We start from the raw sequence: 22,188 nt of genomic DNA, 5'->3' as shown, positions 1-22,188 counted from the left end.
TGGTCATGATTATATTTTTGGACGTCAAAATAGCGGCACAAAAATAATCCACGGCTAAACTTTTAATTAGAAACGCTAATTGATTAATATTTTAAGAGGCGTGTTTATTAATTATGTCTTTTTTGAACAATATTTCCTTTCAATTAGGAAATGCATTGTTTGTCATTCTAATTACAACATTTACTTATTTATGGGTAGTCAATTCTGCTTAGACATAGGCGAAGAATAACAAATAAATGACCAGTATCTCTTAGCATTTATCGTTGAGTGCTATTCTTCTTTAACTGTATGTGCTCTTTATCTTAATTTATACTCTTAATATTATTAGTTCTTTTCGGATACATTTGTTGAAGATTATTTTGCCTCTATCAGGTCACGTATCAGATCTTAAACGTCTTTTTTATACGTTAAAACGTTAATAACGCAGGTAGTCGTCATCAATTTTACTTTTCCTGTTTAAGCTGCCTTTTGTGACCACCAAAGAATTATTTTTGTCTAAAGGTTTATCTAAAAATCAAAAGTATTTTGAATATTCAGTCGTAAGAGAAATGTAAGTAATCTTGTCGTGTATCTTCCAGTCAGTGTATTGCCATCAAATCTGTAATCGTTGAAATTTTCTGTTCTTTTTTGTTTTTAAAAATTATTATGGTTATTGCAATGTGTGGCATAGAGGAAATTAACGTTGCATCTATTACTCGCTAACGCTGTCTTTTTACAACAATAAGTCGTTCAATTTGCTCAATTGACATCAGCAGTTCGGTTTTAGCAGCTCACAATACACTACTACTTGCTTATGCCTCGTTATACGCGGCAGGGCTTCATAGCTTGGACTAAGCATGATTCTTAGAGCTTAAGATTGTTGTAATGGTTCAACTTTTCGTCGCCAGTTACAATACTGCATAGAAATATTTTCTTCCTTTATCTGATTAGCAATGAAACCGCCATCCTGACAAGGTCCGAAATGGTGTTATCAGTAAATTCGTGTGGTAGACATTATCTGTGTTTTCCCCATCGCGTATAAACGTCGGAAAACAATATATTCGTCAACTGCTAAAAGTTCTTTGAGAATCTGAACTAGCTCTTCGATCAATAAGTTTAACAATTCTCCAGGCTGTCATCATTGACATTTATAAAAATTTTTAACCAACCGCTTTTAAGTCGTTTAAACTAAAATCGAATCGACAATTGGGATATCACCGAAGCGGCAATTGCCATAAGTTTCTAAAAGTATTTGATGGGCTTCGCCAGCAGATTTACTCAATCGAACAACAGAAATAATACATGTCAAAAATGCAAATTTGAGGATGTGTATACGCCGAATAACTCAAATGATGTAATATACAAGAAATACACAGAAAACTGTTATATTATTAGAATAATGAAAACATCATCATTTAACAGTTGTATATATTGATACTTCAGCAATAGATATCGCTGATCAAAATACATGCAGACACCTAGTATTAATAGGCTCTAAAATGTTCACCGACGGCTGAGGTCTACGCTAATGCGTACTAGGAATAGGTTAAATTTGATCATTCCTTAATTATTTTATTGTAATATACAACCAACAGAACAATTTATTTTCCAAAAACTAGAAATACACTTTGATTTGCTGTTAATAAAAAAATCACATCAAGTATTACCCATCAAAAATATTTAGAGTCCTATTATTCCACCCCACCACATATTTAAAAAACCGTGAAAAGAAGAATTCATTATCTTTTGGCAGAGAAATGATATAAAAATGAGCAATATTAGTACGCACTTCATCAAATTTTATTAATGGCTCTGTGAAGAGATCAAAAACTTTCTTCTCATCGTTGTTGATACAAATACGAAAAGATGTTGGCTATATGTCAAAAATCCTGATTTTATAATAGCATAAAATAGAATGGTTCAAAATATCTTGGCCTATCTGCTTAAAGAATTTTCTCTCAATTTTATAATAGATATCAATAGAAATAAAAATAATTTATTCTCTCTATAATACATTATAGAGAGAAGAAACCTTATACCTACACATCATCAGTTTGTAATCAACATATGTAATTGAAAAAGCTTATGAAGGTAAAAAGGTATGTTCAGTTACATTCTTAGATGTAGCACAAGCCTTAAGCCTTCTACCGTAAGGTAAGATATGACATGGCAGCCTTGTTCATAAGCTACAGAAAATGGTACCGAACCAATACACTCAACTATTTAAATATTAAATTACAGTCAGAATGTTTAGAGTCAAACAAGATGAAGGCTACTCTAAAATAAAAAAAAAGAAAGCTAAAGCAGGTGTACTACAAGGAAGTGGATTGGGGCCAATTCTTTACCTACTCTACACATGTGATATAACATAAATGGAAAATATTACGGTGGCTATATTTACTGATGACCCTGCAATTCTTACTGTCGAAGATAATAGTAAATATCTCGGGATTAATCTTGATGCTAAACTTCGCTGGAAGAAAAGGAAAGAACTGGAATTAAAATATAGGAAAATGTATTGGTTATAATTGGAAGAAAATCACAATTATCAGTACATAATAAATTCCTATTATACAAGCAAGTATTGAAACCTATATGGACGAATATACGGAATTCAATTATAGAGATGTTCTGGAAAAGAACAAAGTTTTTCTGAACAAAGTCCTGAGAAGTATTGTAAAACTCTTGAATAACACCAGAACAGGACACATACTCAAAAAAGTCAAATCATTTGAGCTTGCGTAGTGTAGTGTAGTGAGGTTCATTTAATAGAAATATAGCAATTTATACAATTAATATAAATAATGTTAATACATAAACATTATGACACCAGAGCCTAAGATAGGGCCGATGGGTCCACCTAGATATATATCTAGATTTAAGTAACTTAAAAATATTAAAGACAAATTATAGATTAGTTGACAACGGCTAGTAACAATGTAATAATTAAGTAAAAAAAATTAAACTACAAAAAACATACAAATAATATATTGTGTTATTATTAAGTTCTCGACGGCTTTATATTAATATAAATAATTTGTTGATAACATGATATCTCTCTTCCCACTGTATCATATTTCTATTTAATTCGTTTGTCACTGGTTTGCGAAAAAAAACTGGAAATATACTGACGTCCCGTGACAGTCGAACTGAACACAAATAATATGTTACATACTTCAACTCTAATAAATCCTTTAACGCTGGAAACAAACTACTGAGACATAAGGAGATCAAAAATAGGAACGCATCCAGTAAATCTGTCAACGTTTTCATTGTAATCAGTCATAGAAAGTCACATCGGCGGGTTAGAACTGACAAATGTATTTTTAAAGTCGAGTGAATCGTTCCTAACGTCGTATAAAATTCATTATTCACCAAACATCCGTATGCTGTGACGTTTCATATTTAAAAATAGCATCTTTTTTCAAATCCAATAAATATCATTAGTTGGATGTAGCGAATGGCATTAATTAAAGTTTCCATAATGATAATAACAAACAGGATATTAATAGAGAGAGAGAGAGAGAGAGAGAAAGAGAGACAAATGCTTCCTGGGATGTTTTAAGGGATATCAATCTTAATCGCAAGTTTCATTTATTTTTCCTCTCGCAGTGTCTAGTATTATTTTAAAAAATATTATGGGGTAAATAATTTCGTTTTTGTTTCTTAAAACTCACTAATCGATGAAATACACTATTATTCAAAAATTTGGAAACAATAAGGAAATTTTAAAAAACGACAATAAAACAAATACATTATGATTTATTACACTCAAATATAAATCAAACAAAAAATTCATTGAATATATTTAATACATATAAAAAAATTGAATGCATTTTTTTCAAAATAGCCAGTCTTATTGTTAATTGCCAGTTCACAATTTTTACTCTTTCTTCTTATTAACTTATTTAAGTATTCGGAGCCCAGTGTCACTTTATTAAGTATTCCCACAATTCTGCTGTGCTCAATGGGCATCGTTTCTTGTCTAGCGATTCTAATGGCTATTTCACTATTTCTAAAATTTGCTCGTTTCGTTTTTACTCTAAGAACCCCTGCCTTAATTTTAACAAATTTTTACGGTCATCGTATTTTTGAAAAATGATCTCCAAATCATGACGTTACCACCATCATGTTCCGAAGTAGGGATGCCGAAAAAATATCGATATTGTTGGTAGATATTTTTTTGCCCGATTTTTGTTAGCCGGTATTTTTCGATATTTTTTCAAAATATATTAAATATATTTCTTAAACATTATAATTATCCTTTAAAATTGGTACTTAATTTTATTGGATTAGTGCATTTGGTACTTAAATTTAACGGCATATTAAGATATATGTCAATATTTCTGTTTTTTCTAAAAATGTCGATTTTTTCTCCGATATATCGATATATTTCTCTCTGCAGTCGACTCCCTTATTGTGACGCCCGTTCGCGTTTTGTTTCTTTTATCACTCTTTTTTTTATCGTCCATTTTTTAGATGTTTAGCCCACTCCAGTCTATTTCTCTTATATTACTACACTAATACTACTAATTATACTACTAATGTACTAATTAGCATCGGTTTTTTGGCTACTATGAATCCTCTCAGACCTGCAGTATAGTAAACGTCTATTTACAGCTGTAGTTGAAACTGTCTTTTCTCGTATTTAATTTAATGTAGTTAAAAATAATGAAGTTAAACGTCGATTTTTTTCCGATAACCTCCCAACAAACTTATCTTCCTCCTTTGTTGTAGTTTTGTGACAGCCAGAGCTCTTCGAAAACTAGTAATTTTGTTGATTAAACTTAAAAGCAAAAATATCAACATGTTTATTTAAATACTTATTGCAGTATTTTGATGTCAACTAAATATAGGATATTTGCAAATTTTTAAACGGTAGTGCATTTTGACAGATGACTTTTTGCGACTTTTCAAGTTATTTTCACAAGTCTTCTTGAGATCAGCTTTACTAACAACAAATGATAATCTGACAATTTTCCAAAAGACAAGGCCTATCCTGTCGATCAATTTTAGCTGCTTATTTTTAAATCTCCCGCTTTAACCGCATTATTAGTTAACTGTAGAGTGTTAAATTAATGGTTCAGCTAAGTTCAAACAACTCACAATGAACGATTCCTTTTTTAATTCCACCAAAAATTTAGCAGGACCTTCCTTGGCATTAGTTAGGGCTTTCAGCGATGTATGAAGCTTTTTCGGGCTTCGACAACGATTTTTTCGCAAATTATTGTCGTACTTAGTCCACGTTTCATCACCGGGAATTATTAATAATTCATTGCCTTTATATCCTATATATGTTCTCTGCGCTGTCAAATTTGAAAATTTAATAAGTATTACTAGAGATATACAATTTTAATGTCATCTATTAGAAGAAAAAAAAAACAATTTTCCCTAATCTGACTTAACAACAGAAAAATTTCACATCACACGATTTTTTACAAAAAAAAAATTGAATTAGAACTCAGCTTGAGAATGAATGGACGTATTATTGTGTTTCACATATAATACCAAAAGTTATAAAGTCGTACTAATAACTGAAATATAATTGGATATAGTATATTGTTTCATGAACAAAGAGCTACGGTTGTATAACATCGGACGTGATAGAGCTATCCAAACAATCGAGAATTTAATAACAATTTTAATTAAAATCTTAAACATCTGAAATACTCAATAGAAAACAACATGAACACATTTCATTTCGACTTATTATCTCACAAAACAAAATTGTGTTTATGCCAGCAGGTTCTTGTACAGTTCATTGCACATTTTCTGTCAGGCTATCCCACTTTAACAAAGAAAACTTCATTGCCGAACCGACCATTGTCATTTTAAACATTCTGTTTCATTTCGTCCGAAAAAAATAATAAAAAATAACCAGCTACGTTTCCCTTAATATTCATTTGCTTCTGATACGAGGAAAAAAATCTATTCATATATTCATTCCGAGAATATATAAACGAGTCAAAGGAGGAAAATGCCATTTTAAATACATTTGGCTTCGAAGATAGCGCAGATTGTTTTATACCGTACATTTATTGTTAACCTCTATTGTGTTCTAAATTAAATATACAACATTTGGTTAAAAAATCAATATTTATTTTTGGAATATATAATAGATAATATTAAAATTTTTGTATTAATCCCATGGTTATTATTAGAAATAATATACATAGTATCATATAATCTTTACAGCAGGTTTGATATTCCACATTGGGAAAATAACACGTTTTTGAAGTCATTTAAAAATCAGTACATTTTCTGGTACCTTTATGGAAGATGTAAATGCTTTTCACCTAAGGACAATGCTAGGAAGAAGTAATAATCGGAAGAGATAAGTCTGGTGAATACAACGATATATATGAAGAATCCATACACCATTCAAATGTCTCTAAGTAGCTTCTAACAGGTTTTGTAACATAATATGCAATATATAAAAGCATATGGTGTACTGGATAGTCCTATGCAATACCAAGGATAATCTTCCCGCAATAACAGGTCAATTGAAAAGTCCCCGGCCTACCATAGTAAAACACATTTTTTTGGCAAATTTTTTTTTATTCAATATAATTCTCTTCAAGGGTGATACACTGATTATAGCGACCCTCCAACTTTTCCCTTTTTTTTTGTTGATTTGTCCTTTGCTTCAAAATAGGCTTCAGTTTCGGCGATCACCTCTTCATTCGACGAAAATTTCTTCCCAGCGAGCATTCTTTTGAGATCTGAGAACAAGAAATAGTCGCTGGGAGGCAGATCTGGAGAACACGGTGGATAAGGAAGCAATTCGAAGCCCAATTCACGGATTTTTGACGCGGTGCATTGTCTTGGTGAAGCAGCACTTTTTTTCTTCAAATGCGGCCTTCTTTTTTTCTTCAAATACGGTCCAATAACGTTTTGTAATAGTCGCTGTTGATGGTCCTTCACGGATGACTGTCGATTGACCTTGGGAGTGAGATGATGGAGCCATGTTTCATCCATTGTTACATATCGACACAAAAACTCGGGTTTATTACGCTTGATCATCTTCAAATACAGCTCCGAATCATCAACTTGTCATTGTTTTTGGTCAAAAGTGAGCTCGCGCGGCAACCACTTTGCACAGAGCTTTCTCATACCCAAATATTCGTGAATGATATGATGTAAACGTTCAGGAGTGTCTGCGATTTCATTCTACTTCAATTTACGGTCATCCAATATCATTTTGTGGATTTTTTTTATGTTTTCGTCGGTAACAATTTCTTTTGGGCGTCCACTGCGTTCACCGTCTTCGGTGCTCATTTCACTACGTTCTAAACTTAGCATATCAATCCTTGATGGTTGATTTTTCTGGGGCAGTGTCCGGAAACTCGGCATTAAACCAAGTTTTTGCTTCAACTGTATTTTGACCTTCAAAAAGCAATATTTTTATCAATACGCGAAATTCCTTTTTATCCATTTTTTTCACAATAACAAAAGTTGCTTCACTCAAAATGCTATAATTCACAAACTAATAATCAGTTTGAAGGTTAGGGCTAACTAAAAAACATATGAATTTAATTCTAATAGTGCCATCTATGTGTCAGGTCGGGGACTTTTCAGTTGATCTCTTCTTAAAATCTTAAACAAATATTTCAATTTATACAAACCAAACAATTTGTAAGAGTCGAGTAATTTTAATATTTATTTTATTTATGAAGTGTGACTCTATATCATTCATGTACAATAATATCAAAATTAATAAGGCGAATTGTATAATAAAAGATGAATATTAATGTTATTTTCTTTTTTTTTTGTTTTATTTCTAATTATCATAATAATGTCGCAATAATAGACTGTCGCGACAATAAAAGCGATTTTCTCATATGATGAAAATCTTCATGTCCTCGCAAGTTATTCTTAAAATGTGACAATAAAAAAGTCATTAGGCTCAAAATTATATACCGGATGACCGACGAAATAATACTGATCCGGCGTTTTCTCCAAATTGTCGATCGTTAGATAATCCTTGATTCTACTTGTGATGATTGTCAAAGATCAAATTAAGTTAATCGATGCTTTATTGCTGAGTCAATCGACGTCAGATAGTATTTTAGCAGATAGTATCACTGGCTTATCACAATCCTGAAACATAAAATGCAACCCTCATATAAGAAAAGTCTGAAACTGTGCACTTTTTTAAGGGTGAATTTTAATAGACAACTTTATGGTAAAGTGATTAGCAATAATAAATGGTAATGTAAACTTTTATAGAGATATTGGGATAACTACCCTAAATAAGACATTTATGACTATTACTTTATTCTGCAACTTGTGTATACTGGGTTGTATAAAATAGATAAAGAACAAGCAGAAGAGTCTTCTGTAGTCTTCGCAATCTTCTTCTGCAATCTTAGTTCAGTGTGACAATATGACAGACTACTGATCTTTCTTAGAAAAGTTAATTACACAAAATGACTAATGTAGTACATCTAACTGGTCTTCCTCTATTTAAAAACCTGTTTGATCTCCTTTTGCTCTGCATTTATTTCGTGTTGTTTATATCCAATTTTTTGTGCAATATTTGATTTGCTAATTTGTTTAATTGGAACCATCCCATCATTAACAAAGTACTCATGAAGTAATGATTAACTGCTAATAGTGAGAATAAATTCAAATTAAATTCTGATGTGTTCATAATATTCTTGAAATATCAATCAATAGTACGTACTGTGTTCTTCATTTGCTGAGGTGGTTATTCCAAAGCAATTTTATTCTACTCTTTATGCTATATAATTTATTGTAACACATGGGCTGAAAGCTCCCGGGCGTAACAACGAAAACGCGTTTTATTTTCAAAATTGGCTTTATTCATCAATCATCATCATTCACCAATTCGAAGTTCAATTCATGTAGTTTTGTCATTGTTTTGAATAACTTGTGACACGGTGCGTTGTGTGTTTTTCTTTGCCATATACGGTGATTTATTTGCAATTTCGGCCTTCAAACACTAACTAACATAGTTTAGTTGTAAAATAAATCCAATAATTATTTTAATATTGCTTTGTTTTTAATTTCATCGATAGTTCTATCGTTTTTTATTTATTATTATACATATTCTGTCAGATTCACTCTGTAAACTATGATTTGTACCTTTTTCATTGTATCCACCTTCAGTTTTATCTTGCATCGACAAAGCCCAAAAGCGCAGAAAGAAGAAGAGGAGGAGGAAGACGATGAGAATGAAAAAATAAAAGAATTAAATTCGGATAATTGACGAGTTTTGACGCGGCCACAGCTAGTTAAAAAAGAAAAAGGAATAGAGATACGCGATCAGCGTGGACCCTTGAATCGCCGAAGCGTAACGTAATTTTTTATTGTTGTTTCGTTTTTTTTTATCTAGTTTTAAGATTAAAACAATTCAAAAAGATTCCGTTTGGATTGCTATTGCGGCTATAAGCACTAACAAAGTGTACGTATTTAGATAGGTAACGATCTTATTCTTATTCAGCTTGAGGTGGAATAAATGTGATTACGTGACCATATTTTCATACGAGGTCCATGTATAAACACATGTTAACAACGTAGACGATAACATTTATGGTTTTTGATATTGTTGCGATGATGAATAGATTAGTTTTGTGACGTTTACTTGTTGTTTAAAAAATGCACATACATTGGCTTTTTCGCGAGCTTTGCTTCGGATACCACAAGTGGTGATTCTGTTTTTATTGGATGACAAAATAACGACCAAAGAACATTGTCTTAAGACAATTCTTATTCAAATTTTATTCGGTTAGACCTATCACTTAATAGGTCAGATTTTCCAAATAACTTCACATAAAAAGTAAACAGCAATGACCTTAATCTTAGAATATCGACTCCTGTATGATCTTCCAGTAAAAACTTGCACAATTCTTACACACATCATTCGGCATTTTGAACTAATTACATTAATACTCAAATGTGTTTGAATCTGAGCAACCAAAATCTGTCTAGAATGTAAATATAACTATTAACGGCCAATAAGTATAAATCAGAAATGAACAGAGTCTTTCGTACTGCTTTGGATTTGTTTCACGTATTGGGGCTCCAACATTAATCGCTTATCATGCCTTCGTTCCAAAATCCTTGGTACCGCCTTTCGATTTTCGCTATGTCTTGGTGTAGCCACTTGCCTTGCTCGTCGCACGTGTCGACCAAGTCATGTGAGAAAGAATCAAGGTGTGATTGCAAAAAATGTATTTTGAGAAACATTCGAGCTTTAATTTTGTAATTTTGCAACATATTGTCCATTACGTGCTTGTAACTCGGTGATTTGTGGTTACTGAGAGAAAGTTGACAACAACACAACACAACACTTTGAAACGATGCCAATGCTGCTGCTTTATCAGGCGTTGGACATTTTGTAAACTTTGCGTCAATCTTTAGTTTCCGAATATCACGTCGGACAAATATTTTTTCTTTGATTTATGCGTATGACAGTTTTGGAAACAACTTGGTCCTTTGCGATTGAGCGCTTTAACAAAGTTCTTAATAAGGCCAAGTTTAATGTGAGGAAGTGCCAATATATATTGATACTGTGCTATTTTTTTGCATTTATACTGACGACATTCATCGAACAATCATCAACGTGATTTTTCTGTTATCTCTTTAACATTGGCACAGAAAATGAAAAGTATACATTTTCACCAAGTAACCACTTGTACAGCTTTGATCTGCACACGTTACAAAACAATTTCGGTACCCATGGCTTGTCATTGTTTACCACAGCAAAACCAAAGTACTGCAGATACGCATCTTTCAGTGCGTTTAACATGAACTTTCCACATTTATCGAGAATATAACATCCACAAACGCAAAATCACTTTGAATCGACTTTACAACGTTGTCTGTTTATACACGTTCCCAAATACAATCACAGCACAAAAAAGTTCCAAATGATGTTTAGACAGCCGTTACAACAGCGCAGTGCGGCCACCATGCGCGAACTCGGGAAATAGAATCAGTATTGACAAACGTATTGAAGATCTCGTAAGAAGTATCTCATCTGCTCGGGTCCAAAAATTGACCCGAATTTGTACATTTGTGTGCTCTATGGCATGCCCCATCGGAACTTCAAACCCTAAGAGGTTTTGTTTGAATCAGTGAGTTTTTTGAGAGGGCTGTATCAACAGTGAATGTAGTTATTGTTTTTCCTTGTAACTTCCTGGTAATATCTAATTCTGTATACTGCCTAGGCGAACTTCAAAGGAAATGTGTTTGTTTTTCAAAAAAAAAAAAACTAGTGAGAGTGTTATTTTATGGATCTGGTTGATTTTATGATCTGGATGAAACTCATAGTAAGAGACTAAGTTTTATTATCGTTCATTCATTTTGTGAAAAATAATTGCATTTCTATCAACTAACAAATAAGTCCTATATGATTTAACGCCAGTTAGCTTTTGCCAAGCTTTGGTGTCATAATCACTTCCGCAACATTCCCATATTTAGTATATAGGCATGATTGACACAAGTAAAAATAGAGACAAGAATGCATTTTCACTCACCAATTACTGTATCCATTAAGTGATTTTTAAGTGCATTTTTCTCTGTCTTTTCTAAAATTTTATTACAGTTACCGAACCCCCATTTTGAAGTTATGTTAAAGAAAAAATAGCATGATTTTTCGATCAGATATTCCATGAGTTATTTAATCAATGGGTAACTTTTATCTAAACTAATTTATCAATAATTAAAATCTTTGAAACACCGAATTCCCTCTCATTAGCATACCGTAAGGTCTACTGCCTTCATTACGTTAAAAATGTCGTGTAACGCAAAGCTGCACAATATTGTGTTTGTACATTTGACATTATCAGTTAACTAGCTCTCTAGATCTTATGCATTATCAAAAAGAAGGAAGTGATTCAATTTAGTGAACCGAACTGTTTTAACAATATTTCTGAGTAGTTCATTTTGTTATAAATTCTGCCATATCTTCTTACTATTTTTTTTTATTACTTCGATTTACTATACCACTGTAACAACAAATTGTAAGACTGCTGGATACAATGTATTCTATATTCAAAACAATTATTGACTCAAAACGACGATGTCCATAAAACAGACTTTAAATTTAGATTATATTAAGAACTCCAATGAAGCCAAATCAGGCCAATAGGGTGCTTGCAGAAATAAATATGACTCGAAATTGTGTGACAACAAATCTAAATAATGGGTGAGAATATATATAGAGATGAAAGAACTAAAAATTACTATAGTTAATTTACCAAATGACCTTGTTGACAGTTGACAGTGGCTTGGTTGACCGAGGGAATTAATTACAAACAAAAACAAAAAAATTTTGATAACGACATAAATCTGATCACAGTATACCGTATATGAAATATAAAATATATTGCAAAAGTAAATAACCCCTTTAATTTGTTTTGTAATTTTAGTGATAGTAACACCAGAAAACATATTAATATATGATTTTTATAATTCCGTATTAAACTAAAATTAATTATTTCATCACTGGATAAAAGTATAATATTGGGCCTGGTGCTGAAATAATTATGATTATTTGTATTGATTATTTATTTGTATATTGTATTACTAAAATACTTTATATGGTCTTATACTTTACTCATTACATCTTACAACCAGGCATAAACAGGCTGTTTTTTTTTTTGCGGACAACCAAAGGGCTGTGTCGTTGTCCTATCTGGACAGCTTACAGTTCTATTGAATTTATTTATGAATACCTTTGTTCGCCAGTTTATCTTTTATTACCTGAATTGCACTGTTTTTAGCCAAGTTTCCTGTACGGAATTGTTTCCTAAAGTTTGAAATTCCCAAGTTCCAGTAATTCCTGGCTGATCAACTGAACTGCAAGCTTCTGATAAATTCCAATAGAGTAGACTAGTTCACAGTAACATTGGTCTTCCTTTAATGGCCTTAAATCTTGAACTGTGATGTTTGTATCAGCAGTCTACAAATTAGCAGTGTTTTTTCAAAGCATGGATGTTTCCTAAGTCCAATAGTTCATGGTTAGGGGACTTAAGCAACTTCAATCCACCTTGTATGACTTTACAACCTGATCCGCGATGCTTTAGCACAATCAATTCAAAGAAAAATTGAATAATTGCCTATCGAACAGTCAGTCTGGAAAACATTTGAATGTTAACTCTTGTCTGTGTAATATATTGAGTTGATTACATTTTATTTAGTGTTATTTTTATATAATTATATCGTACATAAATAAGAGTTATTTTCTTATTATATCTATTATTCATATTAAAAATATCGTATTGTTTTATTTATTTCTAATTAGTAACTCTGTCCTTAACATTTTGTAAACTTTGCGTCTCAATCTTTAGTTTTCGAATATCACGTCGGACAAATATTTTTTCTTTGATGTATGCGTATGACAATTTTGGAAACAACTTGGTCCTTTGCGATTGAGCGCTTTAACAAAGTTCTTAATAAGACCAAGTTTAATGTGAGGAAATGCCAATATATATTTATAAGGTGCTATTTTTTTGCACTTCATTCATCGAACAATTATCAAAATGATTGTTCTGTTATATCTTTAACATTGGCACAGAAAATGAAAAGTATACATTTTCACCAAGTCACCACTTGTACAGCTTTGATCTGCACGCATTACAAAATAATTTCAGTACCCATGGCTTGTCATTGTTTACCACAGCAAAACCAAAGTACTGCAGATACGCATCTTTCAGTGCGTTTGACATGAGCTTTCCACATTTATCGAGAATATAACATCCACCAACGTAGCAAAATCACTTTGAATCGACTTTACAACATTGTCTGTGCATTTTCACACGTTCCCAAATACAATCACAGCACAAAAAAGTTCCAAATGATGTTTAGACAGCCGTTACAAAAGCGCAGTGCCGCCACCATGCGCGAACTCGAGAAATAGTATCAGTATTGATACACGTATTGTGATCTCGTAAGGAGTATCTCATCTGCTCGGGTCCAAAAATTGACCCGAATTTGTACATTTGTGTGCTCTATGGCATGCCCCATCGGAACTTCAAACCCTAAGAGGTTTTGTTGGAATCAGTGAGTTTTTTGAGAGGGCTGTATCAACTGTGAATGTAGTTATTGTGATTCCTTGTAACTTCCTGCTAATATCTAATTCTGTATACTGCCTAGGCGAACTTCAAAGGAAATATGTGCCAAATTTGAACAGCTTTGGAGTTGTTACCTGAATAGTGACCTGTCGTTGCTTTTTGAACTTACCTAGTATTTGAAGTGGCTAATACGCAATAAATTAATAGGTTTGGCTCTGATTCTATCACTCTGGTCCTTATATACTTGGTCTTCCTGTTTATGATAGTGATAATAATATATAAGTAGAGAGTAGTATAATATAATATATAAGTAAGAGAGATATAAGAAAATTGATATAGACCAATAATATTTTTTTAATTATACGGAACAACGTTGTATAACATCTTTAGTTGGTTTACTTTTTATATTTATTCTCTTTCAATTTCAAAAATTCTTCAGCCATATTGAAATAAAAAAATAATATATATCTGAGGATTTATTATTTTTGACGTATTTCATTTTCTTCCTTTTATATTTGTTCTGTGTCTGTGTTATGATGCAACGAGATTTTAAGATTTCCACGAATGATTGATATCATGCTGTTGCTGTTTGGTTTATAATTTTCTGCGTTAATAGTTAGTTGTTTTGTTGTTTTAGTCATCCGTTTTGGAAAATATTACTGTACCTTTTGTAAACACAACAACTCTGGATTCAATCTAAAATATATTCAGCTATTCTATACTCAGGTATATCTTATATTTACATATCCGTAACATAACAATGTTGCATAGGATGTTATTAGTAGCAATATTGAATATAGAAACAAAAGGTTGCGGAAATGTGTAAAATCATGATAATGTTGAAAGAAGAAGCTTAAACGAAAGAGATACAGCTTCTCTCAACCTCAGTTTTGTTCACCTGCTAAACTGTCTAAAAGTTGTTTGAGAGGCTGAACTGGACTTTTATTCAATAACACTTACAAATCATTATCTTCGAACTTTTTTGGTACAACAAAAGTCTGGCTTTGACGCTGTTAATGTTTGAATGGAGAAAATAACTGCTTGTGGCAGACGCATCAAAATTATAAAAAACTGAGGTTGAGAGAAGCTGTATCTGTTTCGTTTAAGCTTCTTCTTTCAACATTATAATGATTTTACACATCATACCCAAACTAATTTGGCATGTTTCACACAAAAGATTAATACTCAGCACCAAATTTATATTAAAAAACCATAAACAACCATCGTGGATTTTTTTTTGTATTACACAACTAAGCTTTAGTTTATTTTTAGTTTATTCATATCTATAGTGATTATGGTATATTTCCTAAAGCTTTCAAATGTGTTATCTGAAAACTATTACAAAGTAAGCAACGTCCCTCCGATATCAATATAAAGTAAATCACAGTTATAAGTCAAGTTCCATGTGAAAAAATCACTGTCCTAAATGATGTAAGTTAATAATATTTATTTTAAAATGGATTTTAAAACTGACGAACCAAAGCCGCAATGTTTTTCCTTAGCTGATTAATGTCGTCGGAGTGATGGGGGGAAGTTACGTGTCGAACAAATTCAACTTTTTTTTTGTCGAATGTCATACTCTAAACAAATGAACTCGTTAGAAAGATGCATCCGAATTTCCATGCAACTAAAAGGAAATGACAAAAAATAGAGTTTCTATCCAATTAGAGTGAAACGTTAAGACAAAAATAGGCAGGTTCCAGTTAGGGAACTCCAACGATGTCTGAAATTCTCTAGATAATGATGTATTTTGTAGCTCTCGACTAAATCGAATTAAACGATGATATTTTACTGTTAATTAAAAAATTCCTTTTGCCTTGTGTCGATTTCAGTTGTTTTTAAATGAAAATATAGCATTGAAATATGTAATTGTTCAAAAAGTTGTTGACACATGATATAGAAGCTATAGGCTTCATTTAATAGTATTTCTGGACCATTAACACTAGATTAATTCTAACAATATTTTTCCAATTTCTGTTTAATGTTCACTGTATATTTTGTGTCACTTTGTTCAGTGATTTTTGATATTCATTATCTACACTTATTTTCTTCAAGTTCTTATTTTTATTGTATTTTGAGTCTCCTTTATACCAACCTAAATTTATCTGGATTAGTCCTACTATTTAAGGTGGGACGGTTATCAGCATTAAGCTTACTGATTGGCCAGTGATCAATTTAGAAATCATCCCAGAATACATCCGGTCTTACCCGGTCTGGTGACTGGCCCGACAGTGATAGTTACTCCCTGTAGGGATGCCGAAAAACTATAAAATATGTTTAAAAGTTGTTTGAGACCTAAACCAGACTTTTATTCAATAAGATTTTTAACTTTTTTGGACAACAAAAGCTTGGCTTTGGCGCTGTTAATGATTGAATGGAGGACATTTTTGTGATTGTCACATCAAAATAATAGAAAAATGAGGTAGAGAGAAGCTACATCTCTTTCGTTCTCTTTCTACATTCAATATTGCTACTGATGACAACCTATGATAAGATATACTTAAGGAGTAATATATTTTCTATTGAATCTAGATTTGTTGTGTTCATAAAAGGTACGGTAATATTTTCCAAATCGGATAACTAAAACATCAAAACAATTAACTGTACGCAGAAAAAAAAATCATTCGTGGAAGTCTTAAAAATTTTCTGATTGCTAAATCTTGTTGCATCATAACACATACACAGAACAAATATAAAAGGAAGAAAATGAAATACGTCAAAAATAATAAATCCTCAGATATATATATTTTTTAAATTTCAATATGGCTGAAGATTTTTTGAAATTGAAAGAGAATAAATATAAAAAGTAAACTAATTAAAAATGTTATAAAACGATGTCACGTATATTTTAAAAAAATATTATTGGCCTATATCAATTTTATATATATTTATAAGTCAGACCTCTACTTATATATTATTATCTAAAAGCTATCATAAACAGGAAGACTAAATATATAAGGACCAGACTGATAGAATCAGAGCCAAACCTGTTAATTTTTTGCGTATTAGCCACTTCAAATACTAGATAAGTTCAAACAGTAACGACAGGTCACTATTCAAGTAACAACTCTAAGACAGGATAGAGCTACTAATTAGAAATAAATAAGACAATATGATGTTTTTAATATGAATAATAGATTTAATAAGAAAATGACTCTTATTTATATACAATATAATTATATAAAAATAACACTAAATAAAATGTTATCAACTCAATATATTACACCGACAAGAATTATCATTTAAATTTTTTTCCAGAGTGACGTTAAATAGAAAATTATTCATTTTTTTTGAATTGTTTATTATAAAAAATATTATAAAATGGGTACTTATTTGTAAATTTATAACAATAAATTAAAATTTATAAAAAAATTATTAAATATTATCTTTTTTTTATAATATCGATATCTCTCTCGCCAGCCGACACCCCTAATTCCCTGTCGAATTTTATAGTGTTGCCTAGAGATATTTACATTTACAATCACAAACATAAAATATATCCGTGCCCGGCAAAAATCGAACCCACAACTATCGCAGCAGTAGGACTATCCTGTCGCCTTAACCACTGCCACTACTAAACCGACTCTAACGAATATAATTAAAACAATTATTACCGGCATCGTTGGCGCAGTTCGACAGTCGCAGGGCGACAGGACAATCCTCTGTTGCGATAATCGCGAGTTCGAATTCTGCTGGGGCATGGATGTACTTTATGTTTGGGATTATAATTATAAGTGTCTTTATAGGCAACAACGGAAAATCCGACAAGAAATAACCATCCCAGTCACGGCAGTAACCAATCTGGGTAAGCCCAGATTTCTTCTGGGATGGTCTCTAAATTGGCCACTAGCTAGTCGAGACCTTAATGCCCAGGACCGTGGTTCGGTGCTCACGTTAAACTGTAGATCCAGTCCAGATAAACCTTCGTTGGTAAAAAGGAGTCTTTACAATATTAAAAAAAAAACTATTATTAATTGTACTTATCAAACAACCATCGTATACTGAAAAAGATCACTCATCACATCTTACTACTATATTTACTACAATAATATTAAGTATATTTTCATTGTCACTTTGGTAGCTAATAAAAAAACAGAAAGGTAGAAAATATTACTATTAATAAAACGTATACAAACATAAAAAAAAATTTAATGAACAATTTTGCATTAAAGAAAACATTTTTCTAATAATAACAAAAAATTAAAAGGAAAAAATCTGGCTATTGGCGCAAATACCCTTTGATCTTGAGTAATAAAAAGATTTCAAATATTTTGAACAGTTTCCCCAATAATAATAACAGAAAAGGTCTGCTTTCAGAAGAAACTGGCTATATTATTTAGACGTAAAGTTTCACCAAACTTTATAATAATTTAATGTAGACAAGATCGAGATATATTGTAATAAAAGTTGTTTTAGCTCATAAAAAATTTAATGTAATACAAGGTATGATATAAAATCGGGATTTGATATAACCGTGAATTTAATATAGGTTGTATTAATTGTTTTAAAGTTTTTTGTTATTTTCTGTCTTTAACAGATTTTTGTTAAATTGCTTGGCTTGGCCTGGTCGTGCATTAGCTGGATAGAGCTCATTTGCTCATTGTCTTACTTGCAAAGACGTTAGAATACGACTACACTACAATATTGGGCAGCATACTAATATATAGAGTAGCAAGTAACCAGGTGTTCTTCACTTGTGATATGTCTCACAAATTGCTTATGGTTAATACCACATTGGAATGTTCTAACCATAGGTCTAGTTTAAATAATACCAACATAACTATAAAGAATATATCTCACACTTTGTCAATAGTCTAACTTTTTACAAACACTATTGGTATTATTGATATATTTTGGCGACTTCTTTGATATCTGATGCACAAGTATGATTCCGCTTTAGCACATAACAAGTCAATTGAAAAGTCCCCGGCCTACCATAGTAAAACACATTTTTTTGGCAAAATTAGTTTTTTTTATTCAACATAATTCCCTTTAAGGGTGATACACTGATTATAGCGACCCTCCAATTTTTCGATACCATTTTTGTAGTACGATTTGTCCTTCATCTCTTGGCGTTTCTCATTCTTCATTCGTTTCTTCATTCATCTCTTATCTCTTCATTCGACGAAAATTTCTGCCCTCCGAGCATTCGTTTGAGATCTGAGAACAGGAAATATTCGCTGGGGGCCAGATCTGGAGAATACGGTGGATGAGGAGGCAATTTAAAGCCCAATTCATGGATTTTTGCTATCGTTTTCACTGACTTGTGACACTTGGTGAAGTAGTAGTTTTTCGTCCATTAGACGGTCCAATGAGGCTATATAATAGTCGCTTGATCATCTTCAAACACTGTTTCGAATCGTCGTTGTTTCTGGTTAAATGTGAGCTCGCGCGACACACACTTTGCACAGAGCTTTCTCATACCCAAATATTCTTGAATGATATGATATACACGTTCAGTTGATATCTTTATTGGGTCTGCTGTTTCGTTCAATTTCAATTTACGATCATTTCAAGAACCTCTTTTGGGCGTCCACTACATTCACCGTCTTCGTCTTCTCATTTCACCACGTGTAAACTTATTATACCAATCCTTGATGGTTGATTTTCCTGGGAAGCTCCGCATTTCCGGAAGCTCGGCCAAGCTAAGTTTTTGCTTCAACCGTATTTTTTCCCTTAAAAAGCAATATTTTATCAACACGCGAATTTTCTTTTTATCCATTTTTTTCACAATAACAAAAATTGCTTCACTCAAAATGTTATAATTTACAATCTAATGATCCGACAGCTGTCAAATTTATACACGCATCTTTTGAGGGTTACGGCTAACTAAAAAATATGGATTTAATTCCATATTGACGCCATCTATGTGTCAGCCCGGGGCTTCTCAATTATCCTGTTCCTTCAGTTATTAGTTCAATTACCACTTGTATATCCACGTTTGCTTGAAGATTGATCTATAGTATATATTATATGTTAATGAATGTTGCAGTTTTTGAAGATGTCAATGATACAATCTATTTGGTTTAATATAAGCTCAATAATTCTTAACTCTGATAGTTTCTGAATTCAAATTATTAAAAAGCATATTTTTATTTCTTCCTTGTGATTCTAAACTCATATGTTGAATAATAAATGAAGTCATAATAAATTTAATACCATTTTTTAATAAAAACATGAACATATTTCTGTACTTTCACCAGCAAACATATATTGAATAAATGATTTGTTTTAAGCTATTGGTGGTCGCTATTCTGTTTTGAAGAATGAACTCCGATATTCCAATAACACAATGTTACAAGGTATAACCAGAATGCAAATGTTATATAATGTGACTAGTGTCTTGAGAATTCGAACGAATTTTATTTAAAGGAATATCCGGACAAATTGTATATATCATTTTTTATTGTTTTTTTTTTAAATTTTACATAGTGCTGTGTTAATTTTTAGTATTCTTTTGACTTTATTTGGTACAATACATTTTCGTTTAATTAATATAAATCACTTTGATACGATTTTTCTTGAATCAATATTATTGTTCTTTGGATTGCTTGTCTTCGAACTGATTCGTTTGTACCCCAGACAGAAAAACAAAAATTTTCAGCAAATAGTGTTCATAATTCAACAATCTTCGGTGTTAATATAATATATAGGGTTTAAGACAAGTACTTTTATTTTAACGGATAGGAGCGGTGACTTGTAGGAATAACTGTATTGAAAATACTGTCGAGTCCTATTTTGAGTAATAGGGGTCTTACCATGTGCGCCATATAACAGCTCCCTCCTAAAGAAACGTCCAAAAAGATGTATTTGGTCATCTGAATGGCCTATAGTTTGCTTTTGATGATCCTCTGAATTATAGTGGTTTTACCCAAATTTTTATGTCATAGCTTTATTTGTTTCCCAAACTCTAGATGTATCCAAATTCCATTGAGCTGAGCACTTGAGTTACTGTAATCCGTCCTTGGCGGCCATATACCCATTGTGTAGGCTTCTGTCAAATTCCAATAGATTAGATTAATTCGCAACAACTTCAGACCGTCTTTGGTGGTACAACGTAAACATATTCGGATAATTGAATAAATTTAAACGGGACAACACCCTTATGGAACGACTATACAGAAAATAGTACCGTTCTATATTTTACCGTCATATTTTAATATAAATGAAGCCATTATAACCTAAACTCTTTATTCATCACATCTCAAAAATCAGACATTAATGCTCCTTTTTTTCGAACAATTAGGGTTGCATTAGTCTCGCTATATATAACATGGCTATAACATAGGTTATGCGATAAGTTCAATTAGATTACAGTAACATTTTGTTTTGTGCTAAATATTTCCGGATACGAACTAACTTTGGAAGCAGAGATAGACATTTTTTGTCCTCTTGTTTTGAATTAGAATTAGGGTGATATATCCAGGTCTCATCCATAGTGATGCAACAATGCTCAGAACCATTATTTTTCTCTGGAATGAATTTTTGTTCCATTCTTAGAGAATGACACGCAGCATGCTGTGTTTTCAAGTTAAGTTTAATTTTGCATTGAAATTTTAATGTATCAAAGATAAAATATAAAATGTTAAAATATAAGTCTCATTCTATTGTCTCTTTATAGAAACTAAAACTTCAGGTAATATATTACTTTCACTATCTATTGAGATATCTAAGGATTTCTACTAAATATACCTTAGGTTTCTTTATTAAGATTTTTCTCCTTTTGAACACCTTTTGAGCGATGTCAATGTATCAATAAATTAGCAGATTTTTTAGATTACATAAAACTTCATAGGTCAGAAAAATCATTATCTTATAGAAAATGGATTTAATAATATTTACAATTAACTTTTTAGGGTAAACTGATATGGCTCGGTGAATGGAGGTAAAACGAAATGAAACAGTGGTGTTTACATTATGTGACCGTTATTTATTTGGTATTATAAAAAAATTTAGAAAATACAAAATAGATAAAATGGATGGCAGCAATGTTACCTGGAGACGAGGCTTGGGCAGTCGATGGTGGCACGTCTAAACCAAACGATGGTTGGTTACTAAATCATCGGAAATACCCTTCAATAACATCCCAGATAAACGTCTCGGGATTGCCAGCTATTCGTTATCGTGTTGTAGTTGGCGCCGCTGGCACCCCGCCCGTGTTCAACAT

At 31.9% G+C, this 22,188-nt stretch overlaps 1 protein-coding gene across 2 annotated transcripts in view; it reads left to right on the top strand.

Moving 5' to 3' along the window:
- Positions 1 to 22,188, top strand: part of PlexB (Plexin B) — a 385,819-nt gene that overhangs the window by 314,616 nt on the left and 49,015 nt on the right. The gene's annotated exons all lie outside the window — the stretch shown is intronic.

The sequence above is a fragment of the Rhynchophorus ferrugineus genome, unplaced genomic scaffold, assembly GCF_030347505.1.
Source record: "Rhynchophorus ferrugineus isolate W39M unplaced genomic scaffold, kcgeb_rfMv2 rfM5, whole genome shotgun sequence".
NCBI lineage: Eukaryota > Metazoa > Arthropoda > Insecta > Coleoptera > Curculionidae > Rhynchophorus > Rhynchophorus ferrugineus.
This window is presented reverse-complemented; position numbering and strand designations above follow the sequence as displayed.